Genomic DNA, 9,502 nt, shown 5'->3' with positions numbered 1-9,502 from the left:
AACCAGCCTGCAAATGTATGAAAAGTGTTCATCCTTTTTGGTCATTGGGCGAATATACATTAAAACATAGTGAAATGCCATTTATACACCTGCTAGAATGCTAAAATGAAAAAAAAAACACAGAAAATATCCTTTATTGGCACAGAAAGAGAGCCACTGGAATTCTCATTTACTGGTGGGAGTCAAAGTGGACACAGCTGCTTTGGAACACCATCAGTGTCTGCTGACGCTGAAAATGTGCACGCCCTGAGACCTAGCAGTCCCACTCCTAGGCATCGTCCCAGGGAACTGCATGTCCGTGTGTACAAAAGATACAGAAATGACTGTTCCTAACAGCAGGATTCAGAGAGCCCCCAGAGGAGACAATGCAAATGCCTGTCCATAAAGATGAGACAAGTAAATTGTGTGGTGGTCAGACAGTGGAACATGATGCAGTGGTGAAAATGAAGGAACTGTTGGTATATTCCATGAGGCGGATGGATGTTGCAACATAAATGTCAGACATTTGTGTGTCTGACAGAATCTAGACACAAAAGAATATATTCCCTGTTTCCATTTATATAAAATTAAAAATAGACAAAGCTAGGCGGGGCGCGGTGACTCATGCTTGTAATCCCAGCACTTTGGGAGGCCGAGGTGGGTGGATCACAAGGTCAGGAGATGGAGACCATCCTGGTTAACACGGTGAAACCCCATCTCTACTAAAAATACAAAAAACAATTAGCCCGGCGTGGTGGCAGGAGCCTGTAGTCCCAGCTGCTTGGGAGGCTGAGGCGGGAGAATTGCTTAAACCCGGGAGGCGGAGCTTGCAGTGAGCCGAGATTGTGCCACTGCACTCCAGCCTGGGCCACAGAGCAAGACTCCATCTCAAAAAAAAAAAAAAAAAAAAAGACAAAGCTAAACTATGTGCGAGAAGTCTGGGTTATGGTTTCCTTTGGTGGGGGAGAGAAGGCATAGTGATTGGGTGGTCACTGGAGGGACTTGTGGGGTGCTGGTGGTATTCTATTCTTGATCCAGTGATTATTTCGTGGGTGTATTCTCTTTGTGGAAATTCATTGAACTGGATACTTATGATTTGTGCACATATCCGTATGTAGGTTATACCTCAATTAAGAGTTTACTTGATAACATTATGTAGCAGTAACAAAGATAATAATTAGTTGACCAGTACACATCCAGTGTATTTCCCGCTGTCAAAAAATATGTGTGCTTCCTTGGCAAAGCCAGAATCATACCGGTCTCTGAAATTCAGCTGCTTGTGTGTTCCTCTCTTTGCATTGTATTTTTCTCAAGAAAACTGGTTAACTGGTGTAGATTACTGACTTAAGTTCTGACCCATTTTCTTATTGCCAAAGATTTGGTATCAGCTGATCACTACCCTAACAAAAAAGATTAGGTCATTTCCACTTCTGACGGTGACTAGAAAAAGGAAACTATTTTTGCCCTGTTCTCACCCCATAACAATCAACACAGAAGGCTTCCGTGACCAAAAGTCAGTGGTGGGGGCAGTGTCGACTGGGGCCAGGGGGCCCACATGCAAAGTAAGCAAAGCAGTTCTGCAGCAGTTGCCGACTGGGTGCCCCTCAATCCTGCTGCAACGCTGTCTACCTGGAAGTGGCATCCAGTCCCCCAGAGTGAGGGCTCAGTCCCCAAGACTGCCCCACTTCCAGTGCCCAGGGCAAGCCAAGTGTTCTACCCATGCTTCTGACCAACTGGCTATGAGTCAGGGGGCCCACCACCCCTCCTCAGGTCTGATTAATTTGCTACAGCAGCTCACACAACTCTGAGATTTTTATTTATTTATTTGATTTTTTTTGAGATGGAGTCTCGCTCTGTCGCCCAGGCTGGAGTGCAATGGCGCGATCTCGGCTCACTGCAACCTCCACCTCCCTGGTTCAAGCAATTCCCCCGCCTCAGCCTCCCAAGTAGCTGGGATTACAGGCACCTGCCACCACACCCGGCTAATTTTTTTGTATTTTTAATAGAGACGGGATTTCACCATATTGGCCAGACTGGTCTCAAACTCCTGACCTCAGGCCATCCGCCTGCCTTGGCCTCCCAAAGTGCTGGGATTACAGGCGTGAACCACTGCACCCGGCCTGAGATTTATTATGAAGCATATTGCAAAGGATAGAGATGAAGAGATGTGTCAGAAAAAGGAAAATTAAAAAGAGAATTTTAACAGTGGCCCCTGATGGCTGTGGTCGGGCACATGAATAATAAATCCTAGGCCTATAAATAAAGCTGACCTCTTGCGTGTATGAGGAGGTTAAGTAGTTCACTGACAGGCACTAGTTGTAAACCCATTTATCAAAGGTAGAACAAAGACAGGATGGAATTGGTCAACCCCTACCAGACCGTAAGTTGCCGAGCCTTTCTCCCACCCCACGCAAGTGCACGTTTACCTTATGGTACGGGTAGCATCACTGAGCACCAATCAGAACCACAAGAATAGAAAGCTGCTTCCCTGCCTCACGTCCTCTGCTCCCCCTTTCCGTGCCACGTGCACCCCCCGTTGGAAAATGTATATCTGCTGTGCCTCATGCAGCCTCCTTTGAGGCACATTCTCTGTCTATGTGGAGTCTGTGTTCCTGGGCCCAAGTCTTCAAACTTGGCTCAGAATAAATCCAGCCATGTGTAGTGACTCACATAGGTAATCCCAGCACTTTAGGAGGCCAAGGTGGGAGGATGGCTTAAGGCCAGGGCTTGGAAACCAGCCTGGTCAACCTAACAAGACCCTAGCTCTACAAAAGAAAAATTTAAAAATTAGCCAGACTTGGTGGTACGTACCTGTAGTCCCAATTTCTGGGAAGGCTGAGGCAGGAGAATTGCTTGAGCCCAGGAGGTTGAAGCTGCAGTGAGTTAGGATCGCACCACTGCACACTCCAGCTTGGGCAACAGAGTGAGAGCACCTCAAAAAAGATAGATAGATGGATGGATGGATGGATGGATGGATGGATGGATGGATGGATGGAACCCAGCCATGGTTCTCTGGTTCCGATGCCTGTTATTTCACTTTTTGGTTGGCAGATGCGTAGGGCAAGGCATGTGAGAAGCAGCTTGGAGTTCAGTGCCCTCCCCTACTGGCACCTCTGCGTGTTTAGCTATCCCCCAAGTATCCCAAACCCAGTCTTTTGGGTTTTCATGGAGGCTTCATTACATGGGCATGACTGATTAAACTGCTGGCCATGGGTGATCAATGTAACCTTCAGCCCCTCTCCCCTCCCTGGAGGCTGGGGGGTGAGGCTGGAAGTCCCAGGCCTCTAGTCCTGCCTTGGTCTTTCTGGTGACCAGCCCCATCCTGGAGCTACCTGGGGGCTGCCCGCCTTCACCCACCTCTTTAGCATAAGAAAGACACCAGTGTGGAGATTCCAAGGATTCTAGGAGTTGTGGGCCGGGAAGCCCGGATAAAAACCAAATATACATTTCACAATATCGCAGATAGCTTTAATTCATCCTGAAGAGCAGGAAACCCCTGTCATCGGCTCTGTTTTTCATCTTCCTCCCTTAGCACTGTTGGATCGTGCTGATGCTTCTGGGGACTGAGGATCCTTTGTCAGAAATGAAATAGCTCATATTTTATGTGGGACCTTGCTCTTAGAGGGCTACTGTGTATAGATAACAAGCATCTTTGATCCCATTTTAAAATTTTTATTTATTTATATTTAATTTTCTTTTTTTTTTTTTTAAGATAGTCTCACTCTGTCACCTAGGCTGGAGTGCAGTGGCTCGATCTCGGCTCACTGAAACCTCCACCTCCCAGGTTTAAGTAATTCTCCTGCCTCAGCCTCCTGTGTAGCTGGGATTGCAGGCACCCACCACCACGCCTGGCTAATTTTTATATTTTTAGTAGAGATGGGGTTTCACCATGTTGGCCAAGCTGGTCTCGAACTACTGACCTCAGGTGATCCACCCACCTCGGCCTCCCAAAGTGCTGGGATTACAGGCATGAGCCACTATAACCGGCCTGTATTTAATTTTTATTTATTTAAAAAAAAAATTGTTTAGGGACGGGGTCTCACTGTGTTGCCCAGGCTGGACTTGAACTCCCGGGCTCAAGCGATCCTCCCACCTCAGCCTCCCTAGTAGCTGGGATTGCAGATAATGACCTTCAAGCCCGACTTCATGCCAGTTTTTTAAATGCAGAAGACTTTTAACATAGAAAAGTTAAGAAAACAGAGATTGCCGTGCCGCTCATGAACTAGCACTGAAATGCTTTCATTTAATACCCGTCTGTTGAGTAATCTGCTGAGATTATAGGCGCAAACCTCCATGCGCATCAAGTTCCAGTATTTCTAAGCCTAATTTCAAGCCTTGTAAAGCTACAGTAATCAAGACAATATGGTGTTATTGTTGTTAAAAGAAAAACTTTAGAGAAACTGAATTTAACAGAGTTTAATTGAGCAATAGTGATTGAAGAATTGGGCAGCCCCCAGGACCGAAATAGGTTCAGAGCAACTCTAGGGCTGCACCGTGGTCAGATTTATGGACAGAAAAAGGGAGGTGAGGTACAGAAACAGCTGGATGGGTGAAGCTAGGCCTTTGCCTCACTGAACCCGGTTTGCACTGTTGGCCGCCTGTGATTGGCTGAAACTCAGCCGCTGGGATTGGCTGAGACTCAGCCGCTGGGATTGGCTGAGACCCAGCTCCTGGGTACAGGAGTCGGTTACAGTCTGTCACACGTCCAGTTAGGTGACAGTTCACTGTGTATGGAGAAACCTTTAGGCTGAACTTAAAATATGTAAGGAAGCAGTTTAGCAATTTAACAGCGCAAAGACAGACAAATGGATTGCTGGAACAGAATAGTGCCCAGAAATAGACCTACACATTTACAATCGATAGATTTTCCGTAAAGGTGCCAAGACAGTTCAGTGGGGGAAAGGATAATCTTTTAAACAATCGACAACTGAACAATTGGATATCCATATGCAAAATAAATAAATACATAAAATGAACGCCAACTCTTATTTTCTACCATTTTCAAAGATTTACTTGAAGTGGACCATCTAAGTGTAAGAACTAAAACTGTAAAGCTTCTAGATGAACATGTAGGAGAAAATCTTAGTGACCTTGGGATTCTTAAATCTGACACAAAAAGCACAAACTGTAACAGGAAAAAATGAATAAATTTGATCTTACCAACATTTGAAACTTTTAATCTTCAAAAGATACTGTTATAAAAATGGAAAGGCAAGTCACAGACTAGGAGGAAATATTTGCAAAATGTGTATGTCTGGCAAGACTTGTATCGAGCATTTTTTTTTTTTTTTGAGACAGGGTCTCGCTCTGAAGCACAGGCTGGAGGGCAGTAGTGCAGTCTCGGCTCACTGCAGCCGCTGCTTCCCAGACTCAAGCGATCCTCCCACCTCTGCCTCTCAAGTAGCTGGGGCTACAGGTGCTCACCACCACACCTGGCTACTTTTTGTATTTTTAGTAGAGATGGGGTTTCGCCGCATTGCCTAGGCTAGTCTTGAACTCCTGAGCTCAAGCTATCTGACTCAGCCTCCCAAAGTGCTGGGATTACAGGCATGAGCCACCGTGCCCGGCCTAGAATTGTTTTTAAACCCTTGTACTTGATAATATGAAGACAGCCCCAGCTGGGCATAGTGGTTTGTGCCTATAATCTCAACACTTTGGGAGGCTGACGCAGATCGCTTGAGCTCAGGAGTTCGAGACCAGCCTGGCCAATGTGGTGAAACCCCATCTCTATTAAAAATACAAAAATTAGCTGGGCATTGTGGCCCATGCCTGTAATCTCAGTTACTTAGGAGGCTGAGGCACAAGAATCTCTTGAACCCAGGAGGCGGAGGTTGCAGTGAGCCAAGACGGCACCATTGCACTCTAGCCCGGGTGACAGAGCAAGACTCTGTCTCAAAAAAATTTTTTTAAAGAAATTTTTTTTTTTTTTTTGAGACGGAGTCTTGCTCTGTCGCCCGGGCTGGAGTGCAGTGGCCGGATCTCAACTCACTACAAGCTCCGCCTCCCAGGTTTACGCCATTCTCCTGCCTCAGCCTCCCGAGTAGCTGGATTACAGGTGCCTGCCACCTTGCCCGGCTAATTTTTTGTATTTTTAGTAGAGACGGGGTTTCACCATGTTGGCCAGGCTGGTCTTGAACTCCTGATCTCGTGATCCGCCTGCCTCAGCCTCCAAAGTGCCGGGATTACAGTCATGTGGCGTGATCTTGGCTCACTGCAACCTCTACCTCCTGGGTTCAAGGGATTCTCCTGGCTCAGCCTCCCAAGTAACTAGGACTACAAGTGCCTGCCACCATGCTTGGCTAATTTTTGTATCTTAGTAGAGACAAGGTTTCACTATGTAGGTTAAGCTGGTCTCGAACTTCTGACCTCAAATGATCCACCCACCTCAGCCTCCCAAAGTGCTGGGATTACAGGTGTGAGCCACCACACCTGGTCAGGACCACCTTAGAACAGCCTGGCAGCTTCTGAAAAAGTTCATTTTTTTACAGTCATTTCACTTCTGAGTATTTACAGGTCTAGGAGACATGAAAGCATATGTTCACACAATGTGTGTGCACAGATGTTCATAGCAACTTTATTTGTAAGAGCCAATTTATACTATACGATTCCACTTACATAAAATTCTAGAAAGATGCAAACTAATCTATGTTTCTCTGGCAATCGGAGTAGAGTAGAAAGACGGGGAAGGGATTGAGAGGCACCAGGAAACTTTAGGGTGGTGGATATGTTCGTTATTTTGATTCTGGTGTCAGTGTCACTGGCGTATACAGCTGTCAGAGCTCACCAAATTATGTCCTTTAAACATGTGCTTTTCATTATATGTCAGTTATACCCCAGTAAAGCTTAAAAACAGTTTTATAGAAAAGGAAATGTAAGCATGGCTTAGCTTTGAGTAGCACAAATAGTCAAATAACATAAATATGGAATTTTAAAATCAAAATATAATTTTACTGGGGCAATGGAAAATATGTGCAATGGTGGAGCAGGGGGGCGGTTAGAAGAAAATCCTCATCTTCCACAATGGGAATTCAGTAGATAAAATCTAAGACTGAAAAAATTCAGAAGGATCAGCATAGGCATATTAGGTTGCAGTGAGCCGAGATCACACTACTGCGCTCCAGCCTGGGCAACAAGAACAAAACTCTGTCTCAAAAAATATGTATATATATATATATAATCAGAGCCTCCAAGTCACACCTCAAGTCTGTCCAGCTGTGAGGGGGCTCCGTGCCCATCCCCAGGACCAAACCGGAACAGGTGCTCAGATGAGAGGGCTGGGGGCAGTCCTCCATAAGATGGTGTGCCCAGGAAAAAGTCTTCACATTTCTAAGTGGAACCTTTTAAGAGCACCAGGCAGCTTTTGCTTTGCGCAGCTCCAGTAGTTAGTCTCTCGGGGATCCGAAGATTGGAACTTAGATGCTTAAAGCTTGAATTGAAGGATGCCCGCACTCTTTGTATTTCTCTAATGAGAGCCCCACATGAAGGATAGTTAAGAAAACGTCATGCTTCAAAGATAACCTGCATTGTTTCCTCCAAGCCGTGTGAGAAACATAGGCCTGGTGACCTATTAAGTCTCTTTCTCTTCTTCCTTTTCCAGGTGGTCACTTTTTTCATCGAAACTCCTTGTCCCCTCGGAGTCTGGTGTATGAAAGCGAATTCTCCACAATCGAACCTTCTTTGGACATGTATGATGAGAACAAAACCTGAATTTTAAACAGGGGCTCTTGGGGTCACTGCTTTTGTGATTTGATTTCTGATCACCTTTCTTATTTTGTATTCTCCTGTCAGCATCCGTTTTGGAAGAATGGCAGCACTTTCCAAGCACAGGTTGGGGTTCAGGGTTAATTTGCAAAGTTCCCCAAGGTGAGGCATTGAGGACAGTAGTATTGCCCAGGTGAGCCTTGTGGTATTGAAAACCCGCCCAAGCTGATCATTGAAGGTGGGCGCCCAGCAAGCCTGGCTGTTTGCAGAGAAGAGGCTGGGCCCAGGATTAACGTTGCATTGGAGACGCATCTCTGAATACTCACATGCTGTTCTGTGCCAGGGAAGCTGGGGTTTTTAACATCCTTTTGTGGTCCCTGCTTACGACGCATACCTCCCTGTGGGAGAAGCTTCCTACCCGTGTGGAGTGCAGGTGCTGCTCCCTGACTGGCTCTGGATGCTCCCCTCTCGCTTATTCTACTTCCTGCTGAAGGGCCTCTTCTAAAGGGGGTTGAGAGAAGGCCTTGCCTTTGTATCTCCTCTGAGACCCTGCCAGGGCAGGGCTGTGGGAGGCGCAGGCCGTGGGGCCGGGTCTGTGTGCGGGGCCAGGCAGCCATCTGCATTGCCATTTTCCAGCCTCCATGTTGAGCATGACGTAAAGTGACAAGTGTTTATGTCAGCACAGAAACACTGAAGGCCCTTCCATCCTGCAGCCTGTGGACATTTCTACTCGGCCACCCCTGAGTATAGGGAGTGTGTGTATAGGGAGGGGCACCCGGGAGCCCAGCCCAGCAGTGTCTCTGGGCACAGTGATTTCACGGGGATGGCCAGCAGTTGCGAAAAACAGAATGATCTGGAATGTCTCATTGGGAAGGCCAAACCCCCTTCTTGCTGCAGGTGCCAGATAAGCTCTCACCTTCAGTGTCCACTGTGCAGCCCAGTCCCCTCCACCAGTCCCAGCATAGCATGAAAAGGCACAGGAGCACCAGCTGCCGGGCTTACAGGACAGGGTGCAGCAGCCCGCATCCCAGGCCAGCATCCCAGGCATCAGGGACATGCAGGATCTTCCCACACACCTGGGATGACATCGAATTAGCATGATGAGAAAATTGCATCTTGCGAGTAATCCCAGTCCAGAACCACCATGGGCAAATTTGTAAAACGAATCTGCACACCCTCTTTGCAAAAGGACACACCTGAGTTGAGTCTGCCTGTCCTCGCCGGTGTGAGCTGTGTGGGGGCGTGAGGCGCACAGAGCCTGGCTGTGAGAAGAGGAACCTCAGTCTGCACATGCCTAGGGTCAGATCTGATGGCAAACCAAGCAGATGCGTGAATCCCCCGCCCTGTTCTCACTGACTGTGGCACATGAATTTGAAGTGGACACTTGCCATTTTTCCACGTGCAGCTTCTCCCAAAGTGTCTCTTCTCGTGACGTGTCAGTAACATGCCTCAGACACAGGCGTGCCTGAAAGAAGCCTGCAGAGCCCGGGATGGGGAGCGCCTTCAGGAGCGTCGTCAGAGAGCGAGCAGTGGCGTCTCGTTTTCGCTCGTTTGGGACTAGAACGGTGCAGATTTTAAAGGTCTTAGCGGCTTTTGTGTTTTACCTTTTACCAAGGGCTTTGGGTTTTTGTTTTTTGTTTTTCTTTATAATAGCCTTTGTACTATAAAAATATTTTCGGCCGGGCGCGGTGGCTCACGCCTGTAATCCCAGCACTTTGGGAGGCCGAGACGGGCAGATCACGAGGTCAGGAGATCGAGACCATCCTGGCTAACATGGTGAAACCCCGTCTCTACTAAAAAAATACAAAAACTTAGCCGGGCG

Source organism: Theropithecus gelada, chromosome 6 (genome assembly GCF_003255815.1).
Source record: "Theropithecus gelada isolate Dixy chromosome 6, Tgel_1.0, whole genome shotgun sequence".
NCBI lineage: Eukaryota > Metazoa > Chordata > Mammalia > Primates > Cercopithecidae > Theropithecus > Theropithecus gelada.
This window is presented reverse-complemented; position numbering follows the sequence as displayed.